Consider the following 20,705-nt stretch of genomic DNA (forward strand, 5'->3'; position numbering starts at 1 on the left):
CACTGAACCACAGTAGTGGCTTGCTGGCTTGACATCTCCCAAGGAAAATGTTGAAATCGCATGTGGAACAGGAAAATGACCCTCGAGTATGAGGGAAAAAAAAGAAAAAGATCAACTGGAGTGCGCCAACCCATGTCAGGACAGCCCAGTTTTGTTGACGAGGTGGCCGAGTGGTTAAGGCGATGGACTGCTAATCCATTGTGCTCTGCACACATGGGGTCGAGTCCCATCCTTGTCGCTCTCCTTGTCTGACACTTGTGCCCGTTCGGTGTTGGCCCTCCTGTTCTTTGCTCCGGTACTAGAGCCGTACATTTTCTAGCGGTGGCTGAACATGGTATAGTAGCCTAACGTCGGTATCGAGCAGTGACAGTAACAGTATTTACATGCCCGTGCTGCCAAGTGGCTCTGGGTTGATACCGCGTTTTCACTTACTTGCAACGCAAACGGAGAAAGCGATTTTTGACAGTCTCTCGAGAGACTGCACTAGGTGTTTAGGGATAGACTTTGTCAGTTCCCCCTGGGATGATGGCCTCTCAAATAGTTTGTGATTCCTCTAGACGTTTATACAGTAGAAGCCTGCTTCGTGGCTTAAATCCAAGCTAATGTAACGAGTTAGAGGTCTGATGCAGAACTGCGAATTCAATGAACGGGAACAGTACAGTACATTGCACTGTATGTGTGAGGAAAGCTGCCCCCTTCTGTCCTTGTCGACCGAACAGAGGACTGTAAAGGATACCGCCAAGAAACTTTAGGATGCTGGTTGGAATACAGCTCCAAAGAAGCCCCTTTGGGTGTTATGTCATCAAAAAGTAAGAACAGCGACTCTCCCTTTGATCAAATGCGCAACAGAGCTGTTTTCCGTGGAGCAGGTTTCAGACCCGTAGACCTGTTTTATTTGTAGGGCAGGGCGCATTCCCAAATGCGAATCTCCTGTTTTAGAAATGCTTTGGGCGGCGTGAAGTGAAAATAAGAAATGGACTCCAGATGCACATGGAAGCAATCAAGTGTTTCATCCGAGCTGTTTCAAAGACTGCTCAAAAGCTTTCCTTTCACAGAGGCACAACGATTAATGATGGGGGTGCACCCTTCAATGCGCCTTACGACTCTAGGGAGTGATTGAGACGATTCGTAGCGTGTGCTAATTTCCCTCTATTTCCCGTGTTGCAGTGGTAGGATGACGTAAATTCCTGCTTCGACACGTAATGGCATTATAATCAAGTGCAAGAGCTGAGGGCTTTAGTTTTGTTTCGTTTTCCATGGCGTTTGTAAGCACGCAAATCAAAGGCAATTCCTGTGTCTAACAGGAATGTAAATGCTTTTGAAAGTGCAGTGTGGTGCAGCTTGTAAAATCCTTATCCACATTTGTGGTTTGTTGTTGTTTTTTTTGTCTGCCAAAACTGCATTTTGACATCCGGACGGGGAGACTTTATCATTTGAACGTGAAGCCAGCCTTAAACCCTCTGAGGCGTGTCTGTCTGCCGGCACGTATTTTGTCAAAGGTATTTATTTTTTTTTAACGGAGAGCGACTTTGAAAAGGTTTCCGCAGCCACGTCGCACTCCGTGTTAGATTAAAGGAGGAATGCGGCGATGGCGAACTCGCTGTAGTCGTGGCCGAGTGGTTAAGGCGATGGACTCGAAATCCGTTGGGGACTCCCCGCGCAGGTTTGAATCCTGCCGACTATGGCGTCTGCCGCACGTCTCCTTATGCCTGCGCGGCAAAGGCGAAGTGTCGCTTCTCCTTTCCTGGTACTATAAAAACGCTAAATCGCTTGGCCCCGCTGCCATGGAAATGAGTTCTTCAGATAACCACACATCTTGCGTTCGCACCTCTGGTGTTGTACTTATGCCTTTGAAAACCTAATGAATAAAACTGAAAGAACCGACACAATATATAGGTGCTCGTAAAGCACGCATTAAAGAACTGTTAACAGCAAGGGTTTCAGTGGGTTAACTGAGGAGAAGGCGTGATCGCTAATTGTTGACATTGTATTTGGTGTTAGAAACATTCTTACTGTGCATGACGTGGAACAAATGTAGCCACAGAAATTGCATCACGCTTTCATGTATGCTATTGCAGACACCAACGTTGCCTAGATAGAAAACCGAAATAGCCGTGGGTTTGCTTGCTGGTCTGCAGGATCTCTCTTCAAATCTCTATCATTTGTCAATGGAAGTAAAAGGCGCTGCAATCTCATACGTTCAGAATTAAACCCGCAGCTGTTGTTCGACTTTATTTCTTGACTAATTACAACTTAGTGTCGCAAGAGCAGTTACATAAACTTGTCTGGTATATTTGAACACAAATGCCGTTCTTCAATTAAAACTAACAGTACATTGTCAGGGACATTCAGTTCTATACAAACAAGAGACAGACAAGAGAATATTTCTACCTTTCATGTGGACTACGTGTTGACTTAATGATCGGAATAATTGAAAAGTTCGGGTTCATAGCCGATGCAGTGCGTGCTAATTAGAACAACAGCAACGCTGAGCTCTCAGCACCGTACTGAGCCCAGGTGATTTCCTAAAGCTGTCAGGTGCAGTTCATTTACATGAAGGAAATCTCTTACTGAGTACGATTACAATGCAGTAAGTAGCACAGACTACTTAGGGGAGTAGCCCGATGCGTTTAAAAACGACCCGAGCCAGGCAGGAGTCAAACTTACAATCTCCTGATTCGTAGTCAAACGCGTTATCTATTGCGCCACTGGCCGTCGTGTGACATTGCAGGACTGCAACCCGGTGAGCTCAGCACTGCAACTAGTAAACTATTACCCCCGGTCCATTCTTTTCCAAAAGTGAGAAACACCTGTTTTCTACATTTTGTCTGTTTTAAAACCATATTTCTTTAAACCAAACCAAGAGTTTGTCTTTTGCACTGATATTCTGATTCATTTCGATTTCAAAGAAAAAAAAACCTACCTTCCAAAGCATCATAAAATTGTCCCTTCTTCCAGACTCTACTTCTCTCTTTTAGTAGTACAGCAGACCTTTCCAGGTGAGCAGATCACAGAGTCCGAAATGAGCTTCCTCCATCAAGCAAAGTACCTGAACATGACTCTGTCTTCATAAAAGCGCCCCTGTAATAAAGAAATTGAATCTGAAATCAAGAGGGCAGTTACCTACTGAAATACAAGAAGTCATCAATTTTAACCTAGCAACACATTAAAGGCTGCATCTATACAAGTACGATTCTAGAAATGCTCACCAGATTACGTTTTAAGAAGGAACTGCGCCTCAGGTTCCGCCGAGATCTTAACTCGGATGGCAGGATTCAGAGTCCGGAGTGCGGACTGATGGCGCACGGAGGGTCCATATACTGTGGATCCCTCAGTGATCTTCCGCGTATTCAAACCGCCAGCATGTGACTCCCCTGTCCCAGTGACCTCATTGCTCTGCTCTCTCCTCTGTGCAGCCGAGCCCGATTCACGGTAAAGTGAAAAAAAAGATGCCTTCAACGTGAGATTTACTCTGGAGCAAGGATAGATGTTACCTTTTTATCATTGAACAGGATGTATGTGATGTGGCGACTAGGTTCAATTTTGTATCCTCTTTAAAAGATTAAGAACTGGGGTGAGCGTGATTTACCACCCTTTCAGCTAAGAACCCGACGTGCGCACCGTTTAAGCTGCATAGACTCGGTTGTTTAACTCTTCTCCATTAGCAGGGTTAAGGTTAAAGAAAAAAAACATTGCTGACTTCTTTTTTTTTTTGCCAGCCGCTAGCACTGATTAGCAAGGTTTGTATTTCATGTTTTGCAAGTTGCATCCATTTTAAGAAAAACAAGTCGCGTTAAAGACAGGAAATGAATACTTGCATTTAATTAGGTCTAGCTGTAGGCGGTTGTCCATAATGACCAGTTCTGTTCGAGAACACAGAACAAAAAAGGCACCGCTGGGATTCGGACCCAGGATCTCCTGTTTACTAGACAGGCGCTTTAACCAACTAAGCCACGGCGCCCTGGGAGTGCTGTCGTTTTGCAGCCACTTGGACACACCACTCAGACACATCTGCATTCGGTGTGTGCTCCGCCTGTTCGCTGAGCAAGTTGCCACCTTTACATACAATAGCAACATCGACACCAAGAGAAAGGATGACAAATGGCTTTTATCTGGAACTTTTCATGTCCAAGGAGCTCAATGTGCATTCTGTGTACAACAGGGCCACTGAACTCCACAATGGCCACTGAACCAGTGGCTTGCTGGCTTGACATCTCCCAAGGAAAATGTTGAAATCGCATGTGGAACAGGAAAATGACCCTCGAGTACGAGGGAAAAAAAAGAAAAAGATCATCTGGAGCGCTGCAACCCATGTCTGGACAGCCCAGTTTCCTAGACGAGGTGGCCGAGTGGTTAAGGCGATGGACTGCTAATCCATTGTACTCTGCACGCATGGGTTTGAGTCCCATTCTCGTCACTCTCCATGTGTGCCCGTGTGCCTTTGGCCCTCCTGTTGTTTGCTCCAGTACTAGAGCCGTACATTTCCTAGTGGTGGCTGAACATGGTATAGTAGGCTAACGTCAGTATCGAGCAGTGACAGTAACAGTATTTACGTGCCGCTGCTGCCAAGTGGCTCTGGTTTGAGACCGCGTTTTCACTTACTTGCAACGCAAACGGAGAAAGCGATTTTTGACAGTCTCTCGAGAGATTGCGCTAGGTGTTTAGGGATAGACTTTGTCAGTTCCCCTGGGATGATGGCCTCTCAAATAGTTTGTGATTTCTCTAGACGTTTATAGACTAGAAGCCTGCTTCATGGCTTAAATCCAAGCTAAGGAAACGAGTTAGAGGTCTGATGCAGAACTGCGAATTCAATGAACGGGAACACTACAGTACATTGCACTGTGTGTGTGAGGAAAGCTGCCCCCTTCTGTCCCTTGTCGACCGAACAGAGGACTGTAAAGGATACCGCCAAGAAACTTTCGGATGCTGGTTGGAATCCAGCTCCAAAGAAGCCCCTTTGGGTGTTATGTCATCAAAAAGTAAGAACAGCGAATCTCCCTTTGATCAAAAGCGCAACAGAACTGTTTTCCGTGGAGCAGGTTTCAGACCCGTAGACCTGTTTTATTCGTAGGGCAGGGCGCATTCCCAAACACGAATCTCCTGTTTTAGAAATGCTTTGGGCGGCGTGAAGTGAAAATAAGAAATGGGCTCCAGATGCACATGGAAGCAATCAAGTGTTTCATCCGAGCTGTTTCAAAGACTGCTCAAGAGCTTTCCTTTCACAGAGGCGCAACGATTAATGATGGGTGTGCACCCTTCAATGCGCCTTACGACTCTAGGGAGTGATTGAGACATACGTAGCGTGTGCTCATTTCCCTCTATTCCCCGTATTGCAGTGGTAGGATGACATAAATTCCTGCTTCGACACGTAACAGCATTATAATCAAGTGCAGGAGCTGAGGGCTTTAGTTTTGTTTCGTTTTCCATGGCGTTCGTAAGCGCGCAAATCAAAGGCAATTCCTGCGTCTAACAGGAATGTAAATGCTTTGGAAAGTGCAGTGTGGTGCAGCTTGTAAAATCCTTGTCCACATTTGTGGTTTGTTGATGTTTTTTCTGTCTGCCAAAGTTCCATTTTGACATCCGGACGGGGAGACTTTATCATTTGAACGTGAAGCCAGCCTTAAACCCTCTGAGGCATGTCTGTCTGCCGGCACGTATTTTGTCAAAGGTATTTATTTTTTTTTAACGGAGAGCGACTTTGAAAAAGTTTCCGCAGCCACCTCGCACTCTGTGTTAGATTATAGGAGGAATGCGGCGGGGGTGAGCTTGCTGTAGTCGTGGCCGTGTGTTTAAGGCGATGGACTTGAAATCCGTTGCGAACTCCCTGCACAGGTTTGAATCCTGCCGACTATGGCGTCTGCCACACGTATCCTTGTGCCTCCCCGGCAAAGGCGAAGTGCCGCTTCTCCATTCCTGGTACTATAAATACGCTGAATCACTTGGCCCTGCTGCCATGGAAATGAGTTCTTCAGATAACCACACATCTTACGTTCGCGCCTCTGGTGCTCTACTTATGCCTTTGAAAACCTAATGAATAAAGCTGAAAGAACTGACACATTATGTAGGTGTTCTTAAAGCACGCAGTAAAGAACTGTTAACAGCAAGGGTTTCAGTGGGTTAACTGAGGAGAAGGCGTGATCGCTAATTGTTGACTTTTTATTTGGTGTTAGAAACACTCTTACTGTGCATGACGTGCAACAAATGTAGCCACAGAAATTGCATCACGCTTTCATGTATGCTATTGCAGACACCAACGTTGCCTAGATAGAAAACCGAAATAGCCGTGGGTTTGCTTGCTGGTCTGAAGGATCTCTCTTCGAATTGCTATCATTTGTCAATGGAAGTAAAAGGCGCTGCACAGAGAGGACCACTGTCGTGAGGCCGGTTAGCTCAGTTGGTTAGAGCATGGTGCTGATAACGTCAAAGTCGTGGGTTCGAGCCCCTTACTGGCCAGGTCCTTTTCTCCTCTCTTACCAAAGCTGTTAGGTTCCTTTCCGTGGTGAGATGGGTTGTCATGCAACGCTGCCACATAGTGCCGACAGACAATTAAATGACAAAAATGAAGAGAGTTAAAGCAGCTGGAGAGGTTCTCTTACAACTTTTGAGCTGACACAGTTTTGGAAAATGTTTCCTTCACGCTGCACTGTACCATATAGGCAGCCAAGTGTCTCCAAAACAAAACAGAATTGACAGTCATATAATGTCCATTAACCCCGGTTTTAAACGCAGCATCATGTCTGCCATCATAAGAATATGAGTCCAATATTTTAGAATATAGTCAGAATGAATTCTAACCTTACCTGTGGTGTCTTTGATCCCTTTTGCTCAATGCATGGTGTACGTACTGCATACATGTGTCTTGAGAATGAGGAATGGGCCCCTGAGACAGTCATTTGCCTGTTTCACAAATGATCGTATTTTACTAGAGATTCTGTTTGGGATTCAGATGTGCATTCAGACAGCAATCCCTTTCAAGAAATGATACGTTCTGGATGAGGTCAAAGGTGCTGGAACACTGTATTTAGGATGTGTTTGCAGTGATTGTGTGTCTCCTGCTTCAACGCAGTGATATATAGATGTGCTCCTGTAATTTATTGGTACAAGCCCAGGGCAGTAAGCAGTCTGAGGATTTATTTCCAGACGGCATAGAACAGTGAAGCAGTGAAGTAGTGCAACACACTGGATCATTATATTATTAGAATCTATTCTACTTAAATTATTACATTATACACAACTTGAGTTCATTTTAAAAATTAAAAGGTAATGAAAGGAATGCATTTTCATGAGAAAGATAATACCGATTTTTCATGTGATAATCTTCCTTATATCATGTCGTGCATCATTTGGACACTTTGTGGGCTTGAAATACAAAGAAAATCATGTTCTATGGTACAAGACAAATACAAAACTTAAGTTTTTATTTTAATTAGATTTGTTTATTAAGCATAAGCAATCATTTATTACATTAATATATGTGAAAATGACATTTTAGCACCATAATATTACATACAGGTCTCTAGCTTCAACACAGTGATATATGCTCAGTGATTTATTGGTACATGCCCAGGGCAATAATCAGAATTAGTATTTATTTCCATACGGGCTACAGGTAGTGTTGTGAAATACTTCAACACACTGGATCGCAGATTTAGACCCCCTGCACTCTTACTCCTTAAAAACCAAAGAAATGAAGATATGTAGCAATCACATTGTAACAGGGGTGACAGTGACTTAATGCTTATACTAGTGGACTTCTGGTACCTTTAGGGTACGGTGTTCCCTGAAGGGCTCTCAAACCCCGCATTTCAGATGCCTAGCTGTATCGCTGATGTGTTGCACCTCAGAATCACTTTTAAACCTTACCTCTGGTATCTTTAATCCCTATTGCTCAACGCATGGTGAAAGTATTGCATAAATGTGTCTGAAAATGAGCAATGGGCACCTGAGAAACTCATTTGCCTGTTTCACAAATGATCATATTTGACTAGAGATTCTGTTTGGGATTCAGTTGTGCATTCTGACAGCAATCTCTTTCAAAAAATGATTTTACCTTATCGCAGCTTTGCCCTTCTTGCCTCTTTGGACAATATCTCCATCTTGTGGTCGTTGTTGGTAATGTCTAGACAATATCTCCATCTTGTGGTCGTTGTTGGTAATGTTTTCTTATGCCCTTTTTTATTTCAATTCTCTATTAGTTGATTCTAGAATCTCTACAATAGAGTTGAAAACATCAGTTTTATAGCAGACAATATGACATTATTTATAGTCCAATTAGAAATTTATTACCCTGTTTTTAACATAATAACAAATTAAAATTGATTAAAACTAAGTTTGGAACACCAGGGAACATAAAAAATGATTTTTAGGAAAACCATGAGGTTCTCTGTGTCCGATGCCTGAAAGGGGAGAAAGCTAGAATCCTTTGATTTTTCAAAATTTGAAAATAAACATTATATAACAACAGCTTTCATTCCTAGGAGTGAAAAACAACCATTTTTGAAGACATATTAGTTTCTAAAACACTACAATAAAGTTAAAAACATCCATTTTATATCACATTATTTTTTGTGAAATAATTAAATTGGCTTATTTCTCTCGCATTAAATTGGCTACAAATGCAAGAATTCAACCAGATATTCTTGTAAAATGTATAGTGTTGCATTGCAGTTAGTTAATGTAGTTAGTCCATAGTCAGCAATCTAAACTTTATTGTTAAGCTTTAATGATTGATGTTGTACCAGTAACCTTTAGAAATACTATAGTACTTCACAAATGCTTTGTGTGTTTGGAAATCTTTTGAGTAAAAGCCTTATAAAAATAGGTTTAGTTTTTACAGGATATCACAAAGAAGTAGGATGGTATAATTCTTATAATTGCTTAGTGATTGTATTTGGAAGATTATGCACTAAACAGACTTCAGGGATGCCAGTGGATCATTGTGCTATTTGGAATTATTCCAAAAATCAAGTGACCTATTTGCTGAAGTATTTTTAGTATTATTTATTTAGTATTAATAAAGAATAGATTTATTAAAGTCATGCGATGTGCAAGCGGGATATGTAAAATAATTGAAAATAAAGTTTTTTATTATTGTTATAGAGAAACATGATCAGATTTTCCCTGGTTCAGAAAAAAGACGGTTAAAATCTGTAATCTTTCCACTTGTATGTCATCAGACATTAACGAGTACAACCCCCCTCTCTGCCGGAGTGCTGGCTGTGACGAATTAAACCAATTTCACAGGTATTTTCAAAGTAGGAAGTACAGTGTTAACTAGTAGATGGCCTCCTCAATGAAATCGCTTCAACATGCTAATGCGTTGGTGTAACAGTCCGGGCGTGGCAAGCTTCCAATGTCAACTCGACTCGATTGGAAGACAATGAACGTATTTTAGCCCTAAATGAATTAATAGCAAACATGGTTTACATAAAAGACATTTTTCCAAGAAAGTTCATAATAATACGATCTATAGTTGAAATCTGAGCCTAAATATAAAGAAAAAACCATTTTCAGAGAGCAATCACGCTGTGTTTATGTAGAAAAAGCGATTAGGTTTATGAGCAATCTAATTACCTATTCGCTTAAAACGCTATATAAAATAAAGTTTATTTAAAGATGAATGATAAGTGTCGCAGTTTAAATAATTTTCATAGTAGGGCTAGGATAGATTCCAAGTGCATTTTTGCAATTTACGTTGCATTGTCCAATGTGATGTTGTAATACAGTTTAGAATACAGTAAGTCTAAACTGTATCAGCTTTATTTATGGGTTGCAATTTAGAAAAAGTCAAAAACCGCACTCAAAATGCAATTTAGAGCTTTCTGGCAAGAGGAGACACCCAAATTATAATGTAACATGCCACTGTTTGTGCATGAACAAAGTTATACTGCAATTTTCCTTAGATACGCGATTAAAAAAAATATTTTTTTTGAATCCCCGGCCGAACACATTCCATAAGAATCAGCGCTTTTATACAGTATATCGCCTTTAAACACATATATTTAAACACGCGTTTACGATTTAAATCAAAACGCAATTCAAATCAATATAAATGTTTATTTTGTAACGCATAGGTGACTATTCATTGTTATTAAAAAGACGTAAATTCGATCATGTTGTGATATTTAGAAATATAAATTTGTTTTGATGCAAGTGAGGTTTTATTTAATCTCTGACCAAGGGAAATGTTTCATTTTTTCAAAGAAATGTTTGTTAAAAATTAAAGTCATAGTTCCATGAGATTCAACCACAGACCATGTGACATAGGAGTCAGGAACCTAACCCACAGCACCACCAGCGCAGACACATGCTGAGGGCTGAAAAAGCACTACAGAAACATTATCGACTATAAAATAATGTAATTAGGCACAGAAGAAGTTTACAGCACAGTACAATAATAAATGCTGACCATGACTTTAGAAGCATAAATTACCTTACACTCAATTTAAACACAAGCTGTCTTTAGCCCTCTAAGCTGGTTCATACAGAAATGTAGAGAACCAGGCTCAGAAAAACACAGCTTCATTAGCGAATACATATGCAGAACAACTAGAGAAGATGTTTTACAGAGGATGGATTTTTAGAAACATCCCATCAGTGACATCACTGAAGTCAACTCCTAGGTAACTGTCGTGTGGATAGTTTCACAAGAATCAGACAAAGGTTTAAGCATCGCTTATTTTAGATAAAACTGCAAAAAAACAACAACAACCCATAATGTACTTCTTTGCGGCTCTGTTTGCCCAAATCATATATTCACAACGTGAAATTAGAAAATAATATTACGTAACCAAAAACCGCAATATGGAAACAGAACCTGTGTAATTGTTGACAGATGATGTACTTGTAACATTTTTACAAGACGAACTACAACATTTAAAAAATGACTTGTATGTACTTGATATCTCTAATCAATCCACTGCACTGCATTAAAACAAAACGAAAACTAAAACGCCCTGGGCATACCGTTTCGCGCTTCTTATCAGTTGCTCAAAAGCAATTTGACCGTATGAAATGCATAATATAAACCTAGAAACATATACGTGAGGAGTATTTACGTAGTATCGGTGTCAAGACATACCTCTCAAATACTGTAAATCAAGTTAAAAATATCTCAAGACCGATTCTGGTCATAATGAAACCATGTTTCGTGTATGTTTTCTTTAAAGTACCGAGACCAGCCATATACTGTATGTTTATGTTCCAAAATTAATATCGTTTATGGCCTTCACACGTGTTCCAGTATGCTCCTATTCTTTTTATGCTCAGGCACTAAGATTTCCCTTCAGTGGTAAAATTCCATATAAATATTCAATACTTAAACGGGCACAGTTAAGACATTAAATATACATATACATATACATATACAAACTGTATACAGTAAAGTTTGCATACGGTAATATGTTTATGTTCCTAAATCAACCTCTTTTATGAGCATGTGAAAGGCATGGTGAATCGATTCTCAAAAATTACTGTACTTTGCATGATTGGAAAAAAATGCGTGATTGCGAAATGCTGTGGTGTTACTTTTACAAAGACGGGCAATGAAAAAAATAATGTGGACCAGGGCAATACTTTGAGTTTACAGCTTGTCCAAGTTCATTTATTATTAATACTATTAGTAATATCTTCATTAAAGACTTTGATGGCTACAGCTCAAACATGAGAAGTTGAGCTTTATTAGCTCCACCTTGCGGAAATTCCGGATACTATTATTTTGCTAGCGGTATTTACCGGTAACTCGCGGTATTTACCGGTAACTTGTGGTAGACTGCGTACAGCGTACGCCCGCGCATTTTGAATGGCTGCATCTGTAGCAATCATATTGTAGCAGACACTCAATTGCCTGTTTCACAAATGATCATATTTTACTAGAGATTCTGTTTGGGATACGGATGTGCATTCTGACAGCAATCTCTTACAAAAAATGATTTTACCTTATCGCGGCTTTGCCCTGCTTGCCTCTTTGGACAATATCTCCATCTTGTGGTCGTTGTTGGTAATGTCTAGACAATATCTCCATCTTGTGGTCGTTGTTGGTAATGTCTTCTTATAGATAGATACTTTATTGATCCCGTGAGGGAAATTGCAGTGCAACAGCAGCTTAACACACACAACACAGCCACAGTGTAACAATTATATAATAATAGTACAATACTGTATATATACTGTATATATATATATGAAACAGAAATAGAAACAGAAACAGGAATCGCTTACTACCTGGAGAATCTCTGTAGGAATATCTAGCATTTATCAATGGGAATAAAAGCTGCTTTAATACAGTGCATGTTCAAACTCAAACCCTCAGCTGCTGTTCTTGTTTGTTTTGGGACAAATTGCAACTGAGCATCGCATGAGCCGTTACGTACCCTTATCTGTTAGGGAATTTCAAGGGAGGAGTTAGGTCAGAATGGGTAGGCTGCAAAACAACAAGTAAAGATTTATTCCGAGATGAAACGTTGTGGCGGTTTTCTTATCTTTTCAACATGGACTAAACTTTTACGTGTTCCTTATATGCTATATATGTATATATTAGCACCAATGTCGTTCTTAAAAACTAACATGAAATTGTCAGGGACATTCACCTATATACAAAGACGAGACAGACAAAGTAATAATTCTATATTAACGTGGCCTACATATTGACGCAATGATCGAACTAAGTGACGTGTTCTGATTCAGATCCCCTGCAGTTCATGCCAATTAGAACAATAGCAATGCTGAGTCCTCCCCACCCTACTGAGCACAAATTCAGCTGCTCTCCAGTTCTGTTCTGCATGTTTTTTCATTGCAATTGAGCTCGGAGCTGGAGATGATCTCCATACAGTTCTGTGTTAACTAGCCCGCACTTGCGTGCTAATTTACGGGTTGTGGCAGATGCTTTTCTATAGTTCATATACATGACGGCAACCTGTTACCGAGGAACCTGAGAGGTTTAAAAGCCTCACGAACCAGGCAGGACTCGAACCTACAATCTTCTGATCCGAAGTCAGACGCGTAATCCATTACGCCACTGGCCCATAGAACATGTGTTTGCATTCCACCACAGAGAGCTCTACACTGCTACCAGTAGTACACTTCCCCATCTAAATTTTCACAGCAAGAAACTTGTGTTTCCTACTATTTTTATCAGGTTTAAAATATCATCTCCTTAAAACAGAAAAAGTGTTGGTGTGTCGTGCTGAAATTCTGATTGATTTTGAATTCAAAGAAAAAAGGTTTTCTTCCAAAACACCGTGAAATTGTCACATCTTGCAGACAATAGGTGTATTCCATGTTGAAAAGAGAAGAAAGAAAACCATGGAGCCTTTTACAGGTGTGAGGCTTCTTCAGGTGTGAGAAGACCTCACGGCCGAAACGCTGTGTTTCCGTTCTTCTCTTTTCAGCATGCAATAAACCTATTACTTGTTCCTTTGCAGCCGAGGCATGCTGACGTAGCTACCCAGCTGAACATCTTGCAGACTCTACAGTACTTCTCTCCTGTAGAAGTAAAGCAGGGCTTGCTGGGTGAGCTTTTGCTCCGGTAAATTAGGTCACGTGTCATGTTAAATCACTTCTTCTAAACACAACATTTGCTGGTGCTAGCTTTCCCCATGAAAAGAGACATTTCCCTTACAGTACATGACATATCGTTTTTATTCTATCAATAAGTATAGAAATAAAACAAAAGAAAAAATGTTGTCGCCAAAGAATGCACAGCTCTGTCGCCTTGGGGAGGTGTCAAGGGCATTGAGCTCCTTGGACATGAGAAGTGCCCGATAAATGCCATTTCTCATCATTTCTCTTGGCGTCAGTTCTGCTATTAAATGGGACGGAGGCAACGGGCTCAGAGAGCAGATTAAGTGCACACCAAACGCAGATGTGTCCAAGTGTCTGTAAAAGCACGGTGCTCTGCTGGCGCTGTTCCCTAGTGGCTTAAAGTGCCTGCCTAGTAAGCAGGCGATCCTGGGTCTGAATACCAGCGGTGCCTCTCTCCGTGTCTTGTTGTGCCGCATATCTCATTTCAGACAAACATGTACAGCTTGGTTCAGTTTAATGCAAGAATTCATTTCCTTTCTGGAATAACTTGTTTTTGAAGAAATCCATACAGCTTGTGAAAGATGAAATCCATTTCTTGGTTGTCAGTGGAAAAAGATTGCCGGCTGCAAGAAGTGCAAGTGATTGTTTTCTTTGACCATAAACCTGCAAATGTAGGGCGCACAAAAGACTGTCAGACTCTGTGGTGCTGAAAAGTTGGTGGTTCAAGCCCCTCCAGTATGCGTGTCTCAGTTTTTCCAATGTAAACATCATCACCATTGCTAAAGAAGATGGCGCAGAAGGCTCCACAGCCGAAACGTTGTGCTTCTTTTCTTCTCTTTTCAGCATGGAGTAAACCTTTGCTTTATCCTTTGCAGCCTAAGCATGCTGACGCAGCTACCTTTCTCTTAACACGCCTCAATCATTATTCACTAAAACGATCAGCAGAATAAGTCGCCTTTGTGGTGATGTCACTCCTCTGCTTCACAAATGTCCTTAGTGACGGGCCATTTCTTTCTGCCATTTTTCCGGAGCGGTTATTGATTGCTCCATCATTTCCCTCTTACTTTCCATCACTAGATTGAAAAAAAAAACAGAAACAGGCTGACAGGACGACAATCAAATTGCAAAAACTCATCAAAGCACTCGATAGAGTATTTGAATCCACAAGTAGCTACGAGCAACTTTGTCCTGGCTTGCATGAAAGTCGGAAAATGTCAAAAAGAAAAAGATGGTGGCTTTTTCATATTCGTTCTTTTATTTTTAGTTCGTTGCTTCTTCTGTCCATTGTCCTCCTGCCTGGCTCTTAACCTGTGACTGTTTGAACGCACACAGTAGACTTTCATGCAGGGGATTTGTCCTGAGCCTCTGTGAAAGACCCACCCACCCCCATAAATAACTGCTCTAGAAACACATGAATGCAAAACTAAACCACAGCTTAAAGAGGAGCTTGTCATGACCGCCAGGCAGTTAAGACCAACTCTTAAGCAATCTAAACAGCACCAGCAGCGGGTGATTATTAACAAACGCCGCCGCACGAGTTTACCCACCTGCACACACTCCACCGTGCGGTACGCAGTGCTATTTTTACCATCTTTATCTGCTTCCCGCTGGTATTGAGTCTACTCCTTGAGAGCTCTACCTGGCGTTTTTTCCATTACCTCGTTTATTCTGGATATTGGACTCCCCTTCTGCCTTTTCGACTTTGGACCTCGCCTCTCACCTCGGACTGTTTGCCACCAGTGTTCTCCCTGGATTACGACTTACCTTACGCCTCTTGACCAAGAAACAAAGCAAAGCAGAGCAAAACAAAACAAAATGAACAAACGAAAACCCTCACGTCCCGCACTTGCATATAACGCCGTTACGTGCCCGAGCGGTATTTTACGTCATCCTAGCACTGCACCCCGGGGCGTACGGTATATGGGAACGAGCACACGGCACGAATCGTCTCGAATCTCGAATCACTCCCTACAGCTGTAAGGCACCTTGAAGCATGCACCCCCAACATTCTTCTTTGCGCATCTGTGAAAGGTAAACTCTTGAGCAAACTCTGAACCAGCTCTAAGGAAACTAATCCGATTAGACGTTACTTTGACTCATCTTTTAAGGGACCCTTGTTAATTGGAGAAATCAATGATTTCGAATGAATTCTGTATGCGTTAAAAGACAGCTATACACAGAAAACATGCAGGACACTTCTCATGATGTTTCCCGAGCCGAAACACAGTGCGTTTTTCCAAGCCATCTGACAAAGCCCGCCCACTGAAAACTGCAGCAAATCGTGTAAAGACGTTCAACTTTGTAACTACTGCACGCACAGGAAGCAGAATAAATTCCTCTTTTCAAACTGTCAAAGGTTTACTTTGCGAACACTGCAGGACATCGCACAATCTCTTTTGAACGGGGACAAACGATTTCTTATGGGGCACAGTAAGTACAGACGTTTAAAAAGCTCCACTCATGCCGACGATGCAGCATGAAGAAGCGCAACCTAACGTTTGCATTCCTAGCAAATTCCTTTTATTTTTTGATAAATAAAGACAGTCTTGTTTAACAAACAACACACACAACATTTTACATTGTCAATTCAATTCAAATCAATGTATTTCTATATAGCGCCTTTCACAACAAGGTTGTCCCAAGGCACTTAACAATGCAAGTTGTTAAGAGCCTTGTGTCTAATATGCCGCCTAGGTAACGTGCTGTCTCTTTGAGGCAAATGTTTAAATCCTCTGAGTTAAGTGCTGAAGTTATAGTAGTCCTATCAGTATTGTTGCCTCCGATCAACAGATCCTCAGTTTTCTCAGAGTTGAGTAACAAAAAGTTTTCACACATCCAAGTATTTCCTTCCTTAATGCATTTAACTAAACTGATAATAGAAGAGTTGTCGTTTGGTGTAAACAAAATGTTTATTTGAGTGTCATCAGCATATGAATGAAAGTTCATATTATTTTTTCATATTATCCTACCTATCAGCAGCATGTAGAGAGAGAGAGCAATATTGGTCCCAGCACTGATCTTCTGGTACCCCAAATTGAACTGGTGACATTGATGAAGCAGTACAATTATTAGATATTTGAACATAATGAAAACGATGAGTAAAATGTGAAGTAAACCACTGAAGGACGGTTCCAGATAAGCCAACCTCAAACTCAAGCCTGTGTAACAAAACAGAGAGGTCAACCGTGTCAAAGGCAGCTCTAAGATCTAAAAGCACAAGCACTGTTGCATTCCCCGCATCAGTAGCTAAGAGAATATCATTTACGACTCTTGTTAATGCAGTTTCAGAAACCAGACTGAAATTTCTCAAGTATATTATTTGAATCCAGATACGATTGACGTTGGGCAACAACTATTCTCCCAAGACTTTTAGATTGAAATGGGACCTTTGAGACAGGCCTGTAGTTGTTAAGAACTTGTGGATCCAAATTTGACTTCTTAAGGAGCGGTCTAACAACCGCTACCTTAAATTGATCAGGTACAACGCCTGACGCAAGCGATGCATTCATCATACTAATTATAGGTCCTGCCAGTCCTTCGAGGGAATCTTTGACTAGCTGAGTGGGGATGGGATCTAGCGAACAGGTGGTTGACTTTGTCTTACGTCTGTGTTCATGAGTCCACCATAAGAAAAATCTGAACAGGAGTGGTGATCATGCGAGGTCACCATGGAGGAAACCACTGCTCTCCCCCCAAAAAAAACCACCACTGCCCCTCTCAAGTTTGCTAAAGACCACATGGATGTTCCACAGCAACTCCTGGAACAATGTTCTGTGGACAGACGTGACAAAAGTTGAACTTGTTGGTAAATGTGCACAGCGTTATGTTTGGAGATAACAAAACACTGCATACCAACTCCAAAACCTCATCCCACCTGGGAAGCATGGCGGAGGCTGTTTTGTTAAAACAGCAATGTCAAATGTTGGGCGTGTGTTGTTTGTTAAATCAGACTCTCTTTATTGATTATTATGACTTAGATAAAGATAAGATCACATGTTAGGAGCCATTCATGCAGAAATCCACATCATTCCGAAGGGCTGTTTACAAAAGTTTTTCTCCCAACTGTATGTGAGAAAAAAGCAGAGACGCTCACTGAGTAAGGTGGGGTTGCAGCTTTGCAAATCACAAGGACATTTGTACGCTCAAAATGGGACAGGAGCACCCCAGATGGGACTCGAACCCACAATCCCTGGCTTAGAAGGCCAGTGCCTTATCCATTAGGCCACTGGGACACACTGGGTTGGGTCGATCACGCTGATGAAGAGCCAGTTTTTTTTTTTCCTTTGCTTTTTCAAAGGGATCCCCAAAATTAGGAAAGTTAGGCAGCAGAAGGTTTACTGTGACCTGAGAAGGACCGGCATCCAATCACGGTGGTGCACACACACACGCTCTCACTCATCTGAGCTACACGGCTACCAAGATGATCTCAGGTGCGCCGAGCTGGTACGGAACATATTGAACTGATTGACGGCGAATTGTTTCTCAGACAGGCTTTTCACCTCTGAGCTCCCTGACTGACAGTAATCCGCTAGGTAGTGAAACAGTCAGCTGCTTCTAAGCCTTAAACAGCTGCATCTCGGCGCTTCCACAGAGAGATGATTTGAAAGCCAAACATCGCCCATTGGGAACACCTTACTATCACTAGTTTAAGAGACTCTTAAGGTCTTGCAGAGGTGCCTGTCTAATAGCATGTGCTTTGCAAGCTATAGGTGTTTGGACTAAGGCAGAATGCCTGTTAACAAAATGTTTTTCTAAAGGGGCCTCGCACTCTTTTCCAAGCAATGGTCACCATCCCCACCGAGTGTCACAATGTAGTCATGTCCTAGGACATCACCTGTTAGTCTCCATTTGTCTGCCACCAACACTTTAGGTTACGGGGTCACAACCGCACCCCAGAGACCAGAGGAGCCGTTGGCGTTCTGGCGGCGCAGATTGGGCTGAAGGTGGGGCGCTTGAATCTCGCTGTTGGAGGCCGTCTGAAACTGACCCAAGCCTTTCCCTTGAATTAAATGTAAATAAGAAATGAACCCCAGATGCACATGGAATCAATCACGTGTTTCCTTTGAGCCGTTTCAGAGACTGCTCCAGAGTTTACCTTGCACAGATGCGCAAAGATTAATGATGGGGGTGCACGCTTCCAGGCGTCTTACTACTGTAGGGAGTGATTGAGACAATTCGTAGCTTGTGCTCATTTCCCTCTATTCCCCGTGTTACAGTGGTAGGATGACGTAAATTCCTGCTTCGACACGTAACGGGACTATAATCAAGTGCAGGAGCTGAGGGCTTTAGTTTTGTTTCGTTTTCCATGGCGTTCGTAAGCGCGCAAATCAAAGGCAATTCCTGCGTCTAACACGAATGTAAATGCTTTTGAAAGTGCAGTGTGGTGCAGCTTGTAAAATCCTTGTCCACATTTTTGGTTTGTTGATGTTTTTTTCTGTCTGCCAAAGTTGCGTTTTGACATCCGGACTGGGGGACTTTATCATTTGAACGTGAAGCCAGCCTTAAACCCTCTGAGGCGTGTCTGTCTGCCGGCACGAATCTTGTGAAAGGTATTTTTTTTTAACGGAGAGCAACTTTAAAAAGGTTTCCGCAGCCACCTCGCAGTCCGTGTTTGATTATAGGAGGAATACGGCGGCGGCGAGTTCGCATTTGTCGTGCTCGAGTGGTTAAGGCGATGGGCTCGAAATGCGTTGGGGCTTCCCCGCGCAGGTTCGAAACCTGCCGACTCCGGCGTCTGCCGCACGTCGCCTTGTGCCTGCACGGCAGAGGCGAAGTGCCGCTTCTCCTTTCCTGGTACTATAACAACGCGAAATCGCTTGGACCCGCTGCCATTGAAATCAATTCTTCAGATAACCACACATTTTGCGTTCGCACCTCTGGTGCTCTACTTATACCTTTGAAAACCTAATGAATAAAGCTGAAAGAACCGACACGATATGTAGGTGCTGGTAAAGCACGCAGTAAAGAACTGTTAACAGCAAGGGTTTCAGTGGGTTAACTGAGGAGAAGGCGTGATCGCTAATTGTTGACTTTTTATTTGGTGTTAGAAACACTCTTACTGTGCATGACGTGCAACAAATGTAGCCACAGAAATTGCATCACGCTTTCATGTATGCTATTGCAGACACCAACGTTGCCTAGATAGAAAACCGAAATAGCCGTGGGTTTGCTTGCTGGTCTGAAGGATCTCTCTTCGAATCTCTATCATTTGTCAATGGAAGTAAAAGGCGCTGCAATCTCATACGTTCAGAATCAAACCCGCAGCTGTTGTTCGACTTTATTTCTTGACTAATTACAACTGAGTGTCGCATGAGCAGTTACATAAACTTGTCTGGTATATTTGAACACAAATGCCGTTCTTCAATTAAAACTAACAGAACATTGTCAGGGACATTCAGTTCTATACAAACAAGAGACAGACAAGAGAATATTTCTACCGTTCACGTGGACTACGTGTTGACTTACTGATCGGAATAATTGAAAGGTTCGGGCTCATAGCCGATGCAGTGCGTGCTAATTAGAACAGCAACGCTGAGCTCTCAGCACCGTACTGAGCCCAGGTGTTTTTCTAAAGCTGTCAGGTGCAGTTCATTTACATGAAGGAAATCTCTTACCGGGTACGATTACAATGCAGTAAGTAGCACAGACTACTTAGGGAGTAGCCAGATGCGTTTAAAAACGACCCGAGCCAGGCAGGAGTCGAACCTGCAATCTCCTGATCCGTAGTCAGACGCGTTATCCATTGCGCCACTGGCCCCGGTGTGACACTGCAGGACTGTAACCCAGTGAGATCAGCACTGCAACTAGTAAAATATTACCCCCGGTCCATTCTTTACCAAAAGTGAGAAAGACCTGTTTTCTACATTTTGTCTGTTTTAAAACCATATCTCAAACCAAACCAAGAGTCTGTCTTTTGCACTGATATTCTGATTCATTTCGATTTCAAAGAAAAAAAAAACATTATCTTCCAAAGCATCATAAAATTGTCCCTTCTTCCAGACTCTACTTCTCTCTTGTAGTAGTACAGCAGACCTTTCCAGGTGAGCAGATCACAGAGTCCGAAATATGCTTCCTCCATCAAGAAAAGTACCTGAACATGACTCTGTCTTCATAAAAGCGCCCCTGTAATAAAGAAATTAAATCCGAAATCAAGAGGGCAGTTGCCTACTGAAGTTCAAGAAGTC

The 20,705-nt window shown here is 42.0% G+C and overlaps 6 non-coding genes across 6 annotated transcripts; 2 read left to right on the forward strand and 4 right to left on the reverse strand.

Moving 5' to 3' along the window:
- Positions 1-1,602: 1,602 nt before the first annotated feature.
- trnas-cga (transfer RNA serine (anticodon CGA)) lies at positions 1,603-1,684 on the forward strand. The gene has a single exon. It is a non-coding gene; the product is annotated as a tRNA-Ser (tRNA).
- A 2,203-nt stretch (positions 1,685-3,887) lies between these two features.
- trnat-agu (transfer RNA threonine (anticodon AGU)) lies at positions 3,888-3,961 on the reverse strand. The gene has a single exon. It is a non-coding gene; the product is annotated as a tRNA-Thr (tRNA).
- A 2,418-nt stretch (positions 3,962-6,379) lies between these two features.
- Positions 6,380-6,453, forward strand: trnai-gau (transfer RNA isoleucine (anticodon GAU)). The gene has a single exon. It is a non-coding gene; the product is annotated as a tRNA-Ile (tRNA).
- A 6,496-nt stretch (positions 6,454-12,949) lies between these two features.
- trnar-ucg (transfer RNA arginine (anticodon UCG)) lies at positions 12,950-13,022 on the reverse strand. The gene has a single exon. It is a non-coding gene; the product is annotated as a tRNA-Arg (tRNA).
- A 4,658-nt stretch (positions 13,023-17,680) lies between these two features.
- On the reverse strand, positions 17,681-17,753 carry trnar-ucu (transfer RNA arginine (anticodon UCU)). Its single transcript has one exon. It is a non-coding gene; the product is annotated as a tRNA-Arg (tRNA).
- A 2,452-nt stretch (positions 17,754-20,205) lies between these two features.
- On the reverse strand, positions 20,206-20,278 carry trnar-acg (transfer RNA arginine (anticodon ACG)). The gene has a single exon. It is a non-coding gene; the product is annotated as a tRNA-Arg (tRNA).
- Between the last annotated feature and the right edge of the window lie 427 nt (positions 20,279-20,705).

Source organism: Lepisosteus oculatus, unplaced genomic scaffold (assembly GCF_040954835.1).
Source record: "Lepisosteus oculatus isolate fLepOcu1 unplaced genomic scaffold, fLepOcu1.hap2 HAP2_SCAFFOLD_112, whole genome shotgun sequence".
NCBI lineage: Eukaryota > Metazoa > Chordata > Actinopteri > Semionotiformes > Lepisosteidae > Lepisosteus > Lepisosteus oculatus.